The 15572-nt window shown below is 54.6% G+C and overlaps 1 protein-coding gene and 1 long non-coding RNA gene across 2 annotated transcripts in view; one reads left to right on the forward strand and one right to left on the reverse strand.

The window, feature by feature from the left end:
• Positions 1–15572, reverse strand: part of ATP10A (ATPase phospholipid transporting 10A (putative)) — a 93733-nt gene that overhangs the window by 56764 nt on the left and 21397 nt on the right.
• LOC136310630 (uncharacterized) lies at positions 345–2971 on the forward strand. Its single transcript, XR_010726594.1, has 3 exons — positions 345–442; positions 1216–1301; positions 2713–2971. It is a non-coding gene; the product is annotated as an uncharacterized lncRNA (long non-coding RNA).

Consider the following 15572-nt stretch of genomic DNA (forward strand, 5'->3'; position numbering starts at 1 on the left):
CCCCTCCCACTGCCTGTCCCAGCCTGGCGTTCGTGCCCCTGCCCGCCCTGAGGGACGTGGTGGGGCCGTGCACGGTGAGGGTCACTCCTGGCGTGGTGACGATGGTGACGAATCAGTGGGCAGGGAGCCACACGGCAGGTCCACACTCCTGGACCCGACGGAGAGGACAGCCCACGGAAGGGACCGTGCACGGTGAGGGTCACTCCTGGCGGGGTGACGATGGTGACGAATCAGTGGGCAGGGAGCCACACGGCAGGTCCACACTCCTGGACCAGACGGAGGGGACAGCCCACGTGCACAACGCCTTTCTGAGCAAACAGAACTGACCAGGCAGCCAGGACGGAGGGAAGGAGGCCAGCCAACCCCGAGAGGGCGGCTCACAGCCTGGGGAGCCAAGAATCTCATGGAACTGTCGTCCCAGCCTGGGCCTGCTGCCTTCGGGGTGAGAAAACCCCGCACGGAATGTATTTTTCAGACTGTGGATAAAGAGAGGAGGGGGTGGGAGGGGGGCAGAGAGGGAGAGAGAGAGACAGAGAGACAGGGCACATTTCCACGGCAGACAGAAAAGCCCCACTGCCTCTCTTAACTCACACGGCCCCGTGTTTCAGACACACTCGTCACACCACAGGCCCCGTGTTTCAGACACACTCGTCACACCACAGGCCCCGTGTTTCAGACACACTCGTCACACCACAGGCCCCCGTGTTTCAGACACACTCGTCACACCACAGGCCCCCGTGTTTCAGACACACTCGTCACACCACAGGCAGACTCAACAGCTACAATGTGGGATTTCTCCAGCTCAGCCTGACTGAGGTCTGGGACTGGGTCATTCTTTCTGGTGGGGGGGCTGTCCTTACTCTGGGACATTCCTTTCTACAGTGTCCCTGGCCCCACACAGGAGACTCGTCGGCCTGTCCCCCCCCCGCACCCCCCCACAAGCTGTAACAGCCAAACACGGCTCCAGATGTTGTCAAATGCTCCCGGCGCGGGATGGGGGCATGTCATCCCAGGTGGGGGGGCTGTTGTTGCTTTAAAGCCACCAAGGGAACAAACGCTCTGGAAAGGGATTTTTAAAAAGGACACATTGACCGGGACGGGGGGGGGGGGGGGGGGGCGACCTCTTGTTTTAAAAAAGCACAGAGGTGAGAATTCAGCCTGACTCAGAAAAGGCAAACAGTAAATAAAAGTCTGCAGCACAAACTTGACCCACAGAGGCTGCGGAAACGCCCACCGCGTGTCTTCTCCCCGTAGCTAAACCGAAACACCCGTCTCTGCTGACACATTCGGATGCCAATGTGGTGAGTCAGGCGCAGTGACAGGGAGGAGGGGGCGTCAGGGTGGGTGGGGGAGCGTCCTGCAGCGAAACCACCTACCACCCGGCAGCTCATTTAAACCACAGGCATCCAACCAGCCCGTGTTCTAAGACGCCATCTCTTCTAGGCGCATCCTAAAAGCTGCCTGTAACCCTCAGAACCGGGGCCCCCGGTGCGTGTGCAGGAAGCACGCATGTGCGTGCAGGAGACCCCTCAGGGGGGCCAGGAGGAGGGACAAGACAGACCCACCCGAGGGGGGAGTCGCAGAGGGCCGAACACTGACTGGGGGGCCGGAACCCTCCCCAGGCTACAAGGAAGGGCCTCTGGCTTCTTCAGAACTCTGGTTCCGGCTTCCCAGCCCACGTGGCCCTAGGCTAGGACCCTGGGGTTTCTCAGCACAGCAGGCACCAGCAGTCAGGGGGCGTGTTTCCCCAGAACCGACCCTGACAATCCCGAGAGCAGAGTAACAGGAGACCTCTCTTCCTGACTTGTCACATTGATTTTTTGGGGGGGGGTTATGCATCATCTATTGCTCCGAAATCTTTCCTGAGTCTAACGGGACACTCTGAACACATCTCGGGGGGGGACCTCAAGGTGAGGGGGTCGGCGGCAGCGTGTCCGTGACAATACGGCCCACGTGTGGGGGGCACTTTCAGATTTGTCCAGGTCGGTTCTTCTACGCACGATATGACATTCTCACCAAGTGGGCAGAACGTAGTGTGATGGACCTACTTACATACAGGTGGTGTCCTAACGTCAGGGAGGTCCTGTGTTGTTTTTTCTTTTACTATTTTATTTATTGACATGAGAGAGAGAGAGCCATTGTTCCACTTCTTGGTGCAATCACCGGTTGATTCTTGTATGTGCCCTGACTGGGGATCGAACCTGCAACGTTGGCGTATCGGGACAACACGCAAACCAGCTGAGCTACCCAGCCGGGGCAAAGAGGGCCTACACTCTCTTTTTTTTTTTTGTATTTTTCTGAAGCTGGAAACGGGGAGAGACAGTCAGACAGACTCCCGCATGCGCCCGACCGGGATCCACCCGGCACGCCCACCAGGGGCGACCAACGCTCTGCCACAATCAGAGCCACTCTAGCGCCTGGGGCAGAGGCTAAGGAGCCATCCCCAGCGCCTGGGCCATCTTTGCTCCAATGGAGCCTCAGCTGCAGGAGGGGGAGAGAGAGACAGAGAGGAAGGAGAGGGGGAGGGGTGGAGAAGCAGATGGGCGCTTCTCCTGTGTGCCCTGGCCGGGAATCGAACCCGGGACCCCTGCACGCCAGGCCGACGCTCTACCACTGAGCCAACTGGCCAGGGCCTTACGCTCTTAATAATCTTTCCTGAGAAGCTCTAACGTCTCCATGGTATCTAAGAACACACACCCTTTGTTTCTGCAGATGGGTCGCTGCTTCTTTCTTTTAAAAACCTCCCTGCCCATCTGGGAAGGCAGGAGGACTACCTCACGACACTCCACCTGCCCTCTGCACCTGCCAGATTCCTGGGCCATTGGACGCGCTCTGGAAATGAATCATGTCTTCGGTTCCCTGCCTTCTTGACAACCTAATCCATGAGAGCTTTGCTATGAAAAATATCAACCCCTTTCTACCTCCTAGGCAGACCTGCCCCCTGCACGCGGGCACTCCTTGGGGAGTTACTCATCCCCATCCCCGGGCACACGCTGATGTCCTTCAAAAGGACACGACCCTTTTCCTTCCTTCCTTCCTTCCTTCCTCCTTCCTTCCTTCCTCCCTCCCTCCCTCCCTCCCTCTTTCCCTTTCCCTTTTCTTTCTCTCTCTCTTTCTTCTTTCCTTCTTCCTTCCTTCCTCCCCTCCCTCCCTTTTAAAATTAAATTTATAGAAGTGACATTGGTTAGTAAGATTATACAGATTCACGTGCGCACGTCTGTGTGACGTGGTCTGCGTGTTGCATCGTGTGCCCACCACCTAAAGTCAATTCATCTTCTGTCACCACACGTGGGACCCCTCCCCCCCTGGTCACCGCCACACTGGCGTCTGCATCTACTTATTACACTGGGGAACAAGTTTGTTTTTTATTTCATTTTCTGTTGCATGAGGTTTTAGAACTGTTTCTATATATTTCTGCATCGCTGATTCCAAATCTGAAATCCGTTTTTTGGTGCATGCTCTAGTGTTTATGCGATTTTAATTTCTTTTTGTTACAGTTAATGGCATGCATTGGTTTTTAAATCGGAGTTAAAGGGCAACGACTCTTGGATTGAACATAACCACAAGGCAATTAATGTTTTACAAACATCACTTTTACATAATTGTAGTTGTTTTTTTTTTTTTTTTATTTTTTTATTTTTTTCATTTTTCTGAAGCTGGAAACAGGGAGAGACAGTCAGACAGACTCCCGCATGCGCCCGACCGGGATCCACCCGGCACGCCCACCAGGGGCGACGCTCTGCCCACCAGGGGGCGATGCTCTGTCCATCCTGGGCGTCGCCATGTTGCGACCAGAGCCACTCTAGCGCCTGAGGCAGAGGCCACAGAGCCATCCCCAGCGCCCGGGCCATCTTTGCTCCAATGGAGCCTCGGCTGCGGGAGGGGAGGAGAGAGACAGAGAGGAAAGCGCGGCGGAGGGGTGGAGAAGCAAATGGGCGCTTCTCCTGTGTGCCCTGGCCGGAATCGAACCCGGGTCCTCCGCACGCTAGGCCGACGCTCTACCACTGAGCCAACCGGCCAGGGCCTAATTGTAGTTGTTTTTAAATGTAAAAAATTATTATCTGATAAAAACATCCTCTTATTTTGTTTTAAGATTGAATCATGGCTTCTTGAGTAGGCGTCAATGTAAGAATAGTCCTGACAACTGTTATATATGTGGCTGTTACACACTTCAACGTCAAAGGCGCAATATTTCACCATTTGTGTCATGTGTATATATTGCCTACTTTCAGCGGTTCCAATTGGTTATTCAACTCATCTACAAGAAGATTAAAATGGTAAATTTCCTGCTAGGACAACAGAGAGGTTTCACAAAGTATCCTTGTTTTCTGTGTTTGTGGGACAGCCGAACTTGGGAGAAACTCTGGACACAGAAGGAGTGGCCAAAACTTGAAGCTCTGGAAGTAGGGATGCAAAATATTGTGAATGAACCTGTAGTTAATCGAGATAGGATCATTTTCCCCTACTTCACATCAAACTTGGCTTAATGAAGCAGTTTGTTTAGGCTTTGAATAGAGAAAGTGAATGCTTTCAACATATTATTTCTGCTTTTCCTGCCTTGTCTTTCGAGAAGATAAAAGCAGGTGTATTTGTGGACCTCAAATTTGAACCCTCATACATGATGAAGAACTTTCCAGGAAGATGAATAAGGAGGAGAAAGCAGCACGGCAGTCTTTTGTGGCAGTTACAAAGAACTTCCTTGGCAACAAAAAGGCAGAAAACTATGAACTTCTGGTTCAAAGGATGCTGTTGGCTTTCTGTGACATTGGATGTAACATGAGCGTTAAGATTCACTTCCTGAACAGTCACCCTGATAAGTTTCCCGAAGATCTTGGAGCTGTTAGTGATGAGCAGACTACTGCTGGAGCATCAAACGAGATTGTCCTCAACAAGTACACAAACGCAAGAGCTACAAACGCAAATTTTTGCCTGAATAGAATTTAAATAAGTTTTGCGCAAATTTTATGATTAAAATAAGTGTTTTAATATATTCTATTTCGAAATTGTACACAAATTCTGATGCAATCATATCTTTTAGTGTATTTACTACATTCTATAAATTATTATATTTTCACAAAGATGATGCCCAAGAAGACATTCTACTTCATTATGTTAAACTAAATGTTGAAAATTTTACCATAAGATGAAAACCTAAAGTCTTGAATTGCAAAAAAAAAATCTGTCGCCTACAGAGAAATACTAATGTCACATTTGAGAGCGGCACACTCGAATTAAGTGAGAACAAGTGTTTCTGTGGATGCAACAACAGTTTTGTTGCCCGGTGTTACGAGTTTTTGCGTCTGTTGCTTTCTGTTCTACACTCCACCTATGAGGGACACCGTTGGGTGCTTGTCCTTTGGTGTCTGACTTACTCTGCTCAGCACAATCTTCTCAGGGTCCCTCCCTGTTGTCACCAAGGGCAAGAATTTCCTCCTTTCTTATGGCCAAGCAGCACCCTATTGTGTATAGGGACCACGTCCTCCTTATCTGTCATCTTGTGAGGGACACTTGGGCTGTTTCCACGTCTTGGCCCCCGTGAATTATCCTGCGACAAACGTGCGTACGTGCGTGCGTATGTGTGTGTGTGTGTCTTTGGGAGTAAATGTTTTCAAAACTTGGGGGGCAGATACCCAAAGAGCTGAGCCATGAGGCAGCCCTCTCCATGATTGTTGAGGGCTCCCCCCCCCATTGCTTCCCAGCGCAGCCACGCCCACTCGCGTCCCCACGGCGCAGGCGCCTTGTTCACAAAGGTTCTGGCCCCTCCTCTTCTCCGCAGGTTCCTGGGCGGAGTCCAGCTTTCGTTCCGTTTTCTCAGCGCACAGTCTCCGCACTTCCGACCCCAGGGGTGGCCGCTCCGCCAATGGCCACGCGCCCTTCTCTTCTCCTCCGTGCGGTCGGAAGCCTTCCTCCCCTTCCTCCGTGGCCCCGTGTCTCCAGGTCGGAGTTCCCTTTGCTCAAACCCCCTCCCTCTCCCCCGGAGGCCCGATCCTCAGGAGGGCATGGTCGCCCTTGTTCTTGGTTTTACACGTTGAGCGCACTGCTCTACTTTCTCAAGAGAAGGCGGGAACCCCCCCCCCAGGTGAGCGGGGAGCGCCAAGCTTCCCCCCAGCCCCTCCCTGGCGGCGTCTCCCAGCACGAAGGGTAAAGCAAAATTCACCCTGGGGACCGGAGTGTCTGGTCACCTGTGCACGATCCGCTGGCCACCTTCCCCACTGGGGGCCCAGGGACCTCTGCGCTGTGGGTCCCTCACCCCTTGCCTCCAACCCCACCATGGCTCTCTGATGCAGCCCTCCAAATGCCTGTGGCCCCTGGGGGTGGGGGGTGGGGTCAGCACCAAGCTCTCTAGGGACCCCGATGAAACCCCAGGCTTTCCTCCCGAGGTCCAGAGGCCCCAGGGTCAGCCACTGTGAGGTCCGAGGGGGGGGGTTGTGCATCCGGGCCACCATTTCCCCAGAAGCCCCACCCCCACCCCCGCGTCCTCCTCTGGATCTGGACTGCATTCTGCCATGTGTCCCTCTCCCTCATTTTGCATTCTGAGCAGACCAGTGTTCCCGCTCCCCTGGGGGAGGCAGGCCGGGGACACCCTCACCCGCGCGGCTGGGACGCCCGCCCGGGGTGACACCTCGGGGACTCACAGCGTGGGAGCCAAGCCCCCTTTTTATTCTGGGAGAGCAGTGACGGCCACGAGAACCTCAGGGGAACCGATTCCACCCAGTAGTTTCCTGAGAACGACCCTAGGAGGCTGGGACTCGAAACCAACAAGTGACCCTTGGCTTTCTTGGGTCAAAGTACAGGGAGACCCGCCACCCTGTCTGCCACATCCTCCTGTGTGCCGCGTGAGCCCAGTCCCACAGTGGCCACTGCGGTCACTGTTTTATTTTTTAAAAACTTTTCCATCGAGTTCAGAGAGAGAGAAGCATCAGTTCATTTCACTGAGTTGTTCCAGCTACTTGTGTGCTCACAGGCTGCTCCTCACACTGTGCCCCGACCAGAAGTCGAACCCCACAATCTCTGGTCTCACCGGGTCCACACTCTGTCCACTGACCCACCCCGGCAGGGCCCGCGATGCTGTTAAGGAAGAAGATACTGAAGGTCAGAGTGGTGTCCACCGCCAGACACTGAACGAAGGCTGCACATGACGGTGTGGCTCAGGCTTCCCGGTGTGATGTCACTCAGGAAAAGGCCGACGGGTGGTACGGATCGCTGCATCGCTGGCGTTCTTGCCTTTGTTGAGGGAAAGAGCCGTTTTCTTCCTTCTCTGGGACACCAAGCAGGTTGCGTCTCTGTCCCCGCACGGACAGAGGTAGAAAACGAAGCCCCTCGGGGAAGTGAATCAGCCACGGGGTCCAGCAGAGCCCCCCACCCGGATGCCCCTCCCCTCCCCCACCCAGCGAGGTTTGGATGCCACATGTGGCTGTCACACAGGGCCCCACTGTGGGAAGGCCTGCACGGACCTGTCACCTCTGGTCCCATTTCCAACATGGCACAATGACAACTTCGGGCTCTGGCTGCGGTCCACTGTGACGCACGAGCGACAGACACCGCCCCCAGCCCCTCCCACGCCCAGGTCATTCGGGATTCAAAGGGTTTGTGACTAGGAATAAAAAAAATGCTTTAATGTCTTGGGGTTTCCGTTTTTTTTTTTTGTTTCTAACAATCGAAATGCCACGGACTCCTAGAATTCTGATTCCAGTGTGAACACAGGGCCACTCTCCTTGTCCCGACTCGACTCGTAGAAGCAGGGTTTATTTTTTCCCAAAGTGGGCCGGGTAGGTTCCGGCTAGTAAACCGACTGCGTGAAGGTATTTCTTTATTTTATTTATTCATTTTTAGAGAGGAGAGAGACAGAGGGAGGAGCTGGAAGCATCAACTCCCATATGTGCCTTGACCAGGCAAGCCCAGGGTTTCGAACCGGCGACCTCAGCATTTCCAGGTCAGCGCTTTATCCACTGCGCCACCACAGGTCAGACGTGAAGGTATTTCTTGGGACGTTATTCCCTGACTCTGGAGCGGTGTGTCGGTGAATCTGCAGGGAGCCATCCGACCCTGGCCAAGAGTTGGTTTCTGAGCTAATAACTATGACTGCCATGGATGTATCACGACCCCGCGGACACACACACACACACACACACACACACACAGGAGGCCATCAGGGAGTTGAAAAGATGTCTCTGTCCACGCACATGCTCAACGCTGACCGTCATCACGGAGTGGCGACCTGTCTTTATCTGGTGGCGTCCTCACGCCAGGGCGGGTGGGTAGGCAGGAGGCAAACCCCACAGTAACAGACCCACCCTCCGAGGCAGGCAGGCATCCTGGGTGTGCCCAGAGCCCCGTGTGGCCTGGGCAAGTAGGTGTTCTCTGCCTGGAACCTGCCCGGTGTCCCCTGGGACGGACCAACGGGGAGCCAGGACGCGGTGTTCCCGGACAGAAGGGCGGCAGCCGCTGTCATTTGAACTCTCACCTGGGACAGGCCCTGGATGCCTCTGGCGGCTGCGGAAACTTGAGGAGGTAGGAAATGTGCCTTTTTTCAGAACAGAATGCCGTGACCGTGTCTCAGGTGTGATTTGCGGGGGAAGGTGCCGCTCGGGCCAGGGCGGGGCTCACTCCTGTGCCCGTCCGTGCAGCCAACGCCTGTCACAGCCAACGCCTGTCACGTCCTTAGCTGTCCCCTCTCCCACCTCAATGCGCTCATTTGGGTCAGATTTTTCCCTCTGGCCCAGGACGGCTGGCTTTCTGCAAAACACACATTCTGGCTCCGAGAAACATCCCGATTCTGACCCTGCCGCACCTGAGGCCCACCTGGCCCGTGGTCTTTCCCCATCACCAGGCCAGTCGGCACCCAAAGTCCCCCACACCCCCAAGTTAACCTCTGCACCCTACTGTGCCTGACTGAACGCAACCGTGCGGTGGGAGTCAACCTTTCCTATTCCTACGGCCCTCCGATGACAAAAGGATCCGGGCAGGTGAGCGGCTGGGGGCCATGAACCCCGGGCCCGGGAGCTCCAAAGAGCAGGGGCCCCCCCCCCCGCACCCGCACAGGGAGCACGCGCTGCCCACGACGGGGACATGTGGTCTCCTTACGGCCAGCGCTGCGCACAGAGCTGGCTCTATTCCCCGGAGAGACCCGCTCAATGACGTCCCTGTTTGAAGTGAGTCAAATGTTGCTTTTGGAGCGAGACTTCGGTCGGAAACTCTGCATCTGGGGGCTTCCTCCTCCTCAGAGGAGAACAGAGACGAGCCCAGGGGGCGCGGTGGAAACACGGGGCGTGCGCCTGTCCCCGCAGCACAGAGCCCGTGGCCTGAACCGTGTGCGGGCACAGGGCGGGGCCTTCCTCTCCGAAAGTCACGACGGCCACGGCCACGCCCACAAGGGCCCCGGAGTCTCTGTGTCCAAACACAGGAATCTTGAACCATTTTCCTACCGAGAAGCAGCAAATCAGAACTGTCCCTGCCCGATACAATATACGCTGGTTAGAAACCCTGGGCTTGCCTGGCCAAGGCACATATGGGAGTTGATGCTTCCTGTTCCTCCCCCCTTCTCTCTTTCTGTCTCTTTCTCTCTTTTCAAAATGAATAAATAAAAAAAAATCTAAAAAAAAAAAAGTGGAGCAACAAATCTCTTTCTCCTTTCCTCTCTAAAATAAATAAAAGTCTACAATCAAATATAGAAATATTAGAAGTTTTAAGCCTTGGCTGTTTAGACTTGCTTCAATCACAATAAATCCCAGGCGGGCAGATGTTCCTGGGTTAGAAACTAGAAGTCAGGCATGGGGGGGGGGGGGGGGAGGGAAAAACTCCCTGTTAAGGCCTGACCTGTGGTGGTGCAGTGGATAAAGCATCGACCTGAACACTGAGGTCACCGGTTCGAAACCCTGGGCTTGCCTGGCCAAGGCACATATGGGAGTTGATGCTTCCTGTTCCTCCCCCCCCCCTTTCTCTCTCTCTTTTCTTTAAAATGAATAAATAAAACCTTAAGAAAAAGCCAAACTCCCTGTGAGTTATCAGGATGTCGCCTCATCACAGGGACCCCCGTAAGGACACTGCCAAACGATCCCTGCAGGGAGCATGGTGGGCTGAGGGCGACCCCTGGGAACGACCTAGAAGGAACCAGTCTACACGTCCACACAGGACCTGTGCAGCTGATGGACACCCGGTGACATTCCTGCACTTGACGGCTGACCCGCTGTGCAGGTGGGCGTGGTCACCCAGCCACCTCACTGGCCTTGGAGCCCGCACCTCACCAGGGGCCGAAATGACCCACCCTCTGCACAAGTTCTGCGTTGTTCTGGGAGCCCAAAGGTTGGATCCAGGAGGAGACACTGCTTTTGTTAAAAAAAAAAAAGACACAACAGGCCCTGCCTGGTTGGGCTCAGTGGTAGAGCGTCGGCCTGGCGTGCAGGAGTCCCGGGTTCGATTCCCGGCCAGGGCACACAGGAGAAGCGCCCATCTGCTTCTCCACCCCTCCCCCTTTCCTTCCTCTCTCTCTCTTTTCCCCTCCCGCAGCCAAGGCTCCATTGGAGCAAAGTTGGCCTGGGCGCTGGGGATGGCTCTGGATGCAACAGAGCGACGCTCCAGAGGGCAAAGCATCTGCCGGGTGGATCCTGGTTGGGCGCATGCGGGAGTCTGTCTGCCTCCCCGTTTCCAACTTCAGAAAAATACAAAAAAAAAAAAAAAAAAAGATACAACATCCTTTCTCATAATCAACACAACAGTAGCATATAGAAAATAATAATAATAGTAATGTACCCATCATCTGCACCATTTTTGTGTTCTAAGGAATGAATGGGCTATTTACAGATTGTGTCGAGGAAGAGGATGCATTTTCATATGGGTCCGCCTCCAATGAAAAAACCCAGCCAAGGCTGGGGGCGGGGGCACCTTCTCGGGCCACACCTCTCTCCCAAAAGCAGATTAAAAAAAAATAAAGAAAGTACAGGTTCCTTCCTTCCCCAAGTTCACCTCCCTCTGCCAAACATGTCACAACCTGCTTCAAGGAAACAAGCATGTACCTTGACCCAAAACAAAAGGGGGAATCCCCCCCCCCAAAGCCGGTCATTCCCACACAGAGAAATATGGAGAAAAGCTGTTCCAGAATGAAAGATGGGAGGCGCACACACTAATATTAATTAGCTCTCCTTATCTCAAGAGGACCTTCATACTCAAGAGAAGAAAAACTGTGAACCACTAACCGGGAGGACCCTCCAATTCAGGAGAGTAGATGTCCTCTGGTCTGTCCATCAGACTGGGGACTTCACATCCACCCCCCGCGACAGTCGCCGTAAGACTTTGTTTTCTCGTCCCCAGCAACCACTCGTGTCCCTGGGTGTTAACCGTCATTCACTCTCTCCCCCCCGAAACAGCTGAAGGGCGGGCACCCCTTACTCTCCGCGGGGCGCCTCTAACGCGCACAGTTCCGGTCATGGTCCTCACCTCAACACCCCTACCTCTGTCAGACAAGGAGCTTCCCCCAGGGCAACTGGAGAGCAAAGGGAGGGAGACCCCGGCCGGCCGGCTCAGCAGACAAAGCGCCCACCCGTTTTGCACCCGAGGTCGTGGGTTCAACCCCCCGTCCCGGGTCAGGACACATATGAGAGGCAATCAGTGAGCGCACAACTAAATGGAGCAACTAAGTGGAACAACCAGTTGATGTTTCTTTCTCTCTCTCTCTCTCTCTCTCTCAAATCAATGAAAAAGTTAAAAAATAAAATAGCAAAGGAGGAGAGAGAACAGTCAAGTGTCCCTAACTTTCCAACCCCTGGTCACCACCTGCACAGCAGCAACAAAACCCGCGTGGATGCCCAGAGGCTCAGGTGAGTGAGTTGTCGGGCTGACCATCAGGGTCTGCGTGGACATGTGGCTCAGCATCCACGCCCCCTCAGGTAGTCCTGGAGGGGGGGACAGTTCAAGTGCTGCGGACCCCGCTCCCTAGCCTGCTGCTTGTCTTATGGTCCCTTTAAATCAGAGCCCGTCCAGACCTGGATGGCTTTCATTGTTTGCTTTCAGAAGCCTAGCATTGCCAAAAGGGCTCCGGGCACACAGGCTGTTTTTGCGAAAGTTAAAAATACCCGGTGGTGGACTACGGCCAAGGATAACAGAAGCCAAGCTAAACTCGGATGACATGTCCAACAGGGCTTCACCGCCTTACCTGCCCACGCCAGGCACACGCGCGCGCACACACACACACACACACACACACACTCCACAAGGCACGGTGGTACCACTGGCTGGAAACTGAACAGACCATTCCCGGGCAGGACTCGCGAGGCAAAGGCGTCTGGGGTCTGATGGGACCACCACCCCCCAACAGAAAGCGGCCAGACCTGGGGTTTCATGGACGACTCTGGGTGGTTTAGCTATGCGCTGTCAAAGCCAGGAAGGCCCTGGCCAGTTGGCTCAGCGGTAGAGCATCGGCCTAGCGTGCGGAGGACCCGGGTTTGATTCCCGGCCAGGGCACACAGGAGAAGCGCCCATTTGCTTCTCCACCCCTCCGCCGCGCTTTCCTCTCTATCTCTCTCTTCCCCTCCCGCAGCCGAGGCTCCATTGGAGCAAAGATGGCCCGGGCGCTGGGGATGGCTCTGTGGCCTCTGCCTCAGGTGCTAGAGTGGCTCTGGTCGCAACATGGCGACGCCCAGGATGAGCAGAGCATCGCCCCCTGGTGGGCAGAGCGTCGCCCAGGGGCGTGCGGGGGGAACCCGGTCGGGCGTATGCGGGAGTCTGTCTGACTGTCTCTCCCTGTTTCCAGCTTCAGAAAAAATGAAAAAAAAAAAAAAGCCAGGAAGGTGGGGGGACTGCAGGGACCCCAGCCTCAAAAATCAGGTCTGACAGTGAAGGAGGGGGCTTCCCTTGGACCCACAGCCTCACAAACACAGAGGAAAAGGAACAACACCCGCACTGGAGGTCTCGTAGGGACTACACGACCACGTTTGTGTTTCAACAACATCCAGCAATTGTTCTGCCCGGCAGGGGGTAGGGGGGCCGCCAACGGCACCGGGGTGGGCACTCCTTACTTGGCTGGGTTGGTTCCAAACAACGGACATCCTTGAGCCACTGAAACACGGGGTCTGGGGAACGCAGGTCCTAGATGTGTCAGGGTGGGCGGGCCACCATCGGCGTCAGGGACACACACACGGGCCCAGCAGGTCGCTGTGGGGATGTTTCAGGCGGACGGAGTCAGCATCCCCCCCACCCCCACCCCAGCTCACAGGGTCTCAGACACGCCCGAGTTGGGTGATTTAAGAGGAAGAAAAGATGGATGTGTAAACTTTGCCGATGGCTGACTGGTGGGACACCAAGAAGGAGGGCCTACGCCGGAGCTGGGGGAAGAACGGAGAGAAAGAAAGCGAGGAACAGGAGACGGTGACCGAGAGGGAATCGGTGGGGCGCACTAAACCCTCCACTAGTGTCCCACGCGATGGCTGCTCCCCTGAGGATCTATCTGCTCAGACTTTTTCTGTTTTCTTTGAGAGAAGCAGGGAGAGAGAGGGGTGGAGAGGGAGAGAGAGAGAGAGAGAGAGAGAGAGAGAGGAACATGGAGCTGCTCCTGTGTGTGCCCTGACTGGGAACTGGACGGGTAACCTCCACACTCTGGGCTGACGCCCTAACCGAGCTCTCCGGCCAGGCCTTCACTTTTACTGATTTTTTTTTTTAGAGAGACAGAGAAGGAAAGGGAGAAAGAGGAGAAGGGAGAAAGAGGAGAGGGGGAAGGAAGCATCTGTTGCTCCACTCAGTCACACATTTTTCTGGTTGCTTCCCATGGGTGTGCCCCGACCGGAGATCGAACTCGCAACCTTGCCGTTTTGGGGACGATGCTCTTAACTGACTGAGCTCACCGGCCAGGGTTTCCGCTCTGTTTTCCAACAGACCGGTCACCGACACTGCAAGGAGGAGGTCCTAACTAGAGAGACACTGTGGCAAGACGGATCAGATGTAAGAATGTGACCTGAGCCCCGACAAGCAGGAAAGCGAAAGACCCTTGTGACATCGAGCGAGGGGACAGCCTGCATGGGCTTTCAGACCCTCGGGGACCCTGCAGTCCCAGGCCACCGCTCAAGGGCGGAGGGTCCCCACCAACCTCTGTGTATCTGTACAAGCTTGGCTTTCCCGCCATAAGACCCGCCCTGGAGGCCAGGGGAAACTGAGGCACGTGTCTGGCAGCCACTGGCCGCAGAGTATCACGACCCGTGGGCATCACACAGGCTCAGCGCAGGGCCTGGGAGCGTGTGCTCTCCGCCTCTGCCCAGGTGGCTCCCAGGGATGACCCACCCCTGTGTCCCTTACTTGGCACTTGTAACAAACTAACTAAAGTCCAGGAGTTGAAACCAAGATGACTGTGACTCAGCTTTTTTCTTCTTCTTTTTCTTTTTCTTTATGGTAACAGTTTCCCTTTGTGTCTGACAGTGTAACCATTCTCCTGCAAGGAGCGAGGAGCAAATGTGGTATCAACCACACCCGAAAAAAAATAAAATAAAAAATAAGAAGAGCAAGTCAGGAAACAGGAACCTCAGCCCGACTCTCACCGGGCTGCAGGACACTTTCGGGGTGGGGATCCCAGGCCCCCTCCAAAGCTCCGTTTTCTCTCTGCCTTGTAAAGCGGGGAATTCTGCCCCTCAGAGGCCACCACCCCATTGCTTTGAAGAAACCTTACTACACAAATAAATACTTTTTTTTTTTTTTTTTTTTTTTGGTCATTCAAAGGCAGGGAACAGAACAAGGCGCCCCGAGCACGCCCACAGGCCTTTTCCAAGAACAGGACGGGACGTTAGACTATGGGTATCAAAGCCCTTTGATTTATCTGTGATCAGCCCGGCTCGGACACCGGGAGGAAAAAATACTCATTCTGTTCCCACTCTGAACTCAAACAAGCCATGTTTGGGTTCCCAGGCTGTCTTTATTTGTCTTTGACCCCAGGGGGGAATACAGTCTCCTGAAACATTTCAGCCACCGTGTGTGTGTGCACAGAATCCTGGGGTTGGATTTATTTCAGAAACCCCGAGATAGACTTCCCTTTTTTCAGAAAGGAGGGCAGAGGTTCGCTTCTGAACCAAGAGAAGAAACAGAATAAAATACATTTAAAATAATAATAATAATAATAGTTTTCAGACACTGGGCCGGGCAGAAGAAGTCAAGAACAAGAAAGGGGACCCTTATCCTTGTCTGGAAGGATGTCACCGGGCTGCAGACAGGGTGGGGGAGCCGAGCAGAGTCCCCAGGTCTCCTCAGGGGAGCTGACCGAGCTCCAGGGAGACGAGGCGGCCACAGCAGACAGAGTCCCAGAAAGAGGAATGGTACTCAGAACGAAACTCAGGCATGTTTAATGGGAACGCAGAAAACGGTCCGACACCCTCCATGGTAGCAGAAGAGCAGGCATGCGAAGAGGCAGGGAAAAAACACACAGACACCCACAATAAAGAGGAAAAACCAGCCACTCCACTCCGAGCCCCAAACGACCCAGACAGAAGGGGCAGCAGGCCGTGAAAACCACCACCACCATGGTAATGAGGAGTCCCTGGGTGTTCAGGAAAGATGAACCTTTCAGGGACCTGGGGATGGATTTAAAAAAAAAAAGAAAA

The sequence above is a fragment of the Saccopteryx bilineata genome, chromosome 7, assembly GCF_036850765.1.
Source record: "Saccopteryx bilineata isolate mSacBil1 chromosome 7, mSacBil1_pri_phased_curated, whole genome shotgun sequence".
Taxonomy (NCBI): domain Eukaryota; kingdom Metazoa; phylum Chordata; class Mammalia; order Chiroptera; family Emballonuridae; genus Saccopteryx; species Saccopteryx bilineata.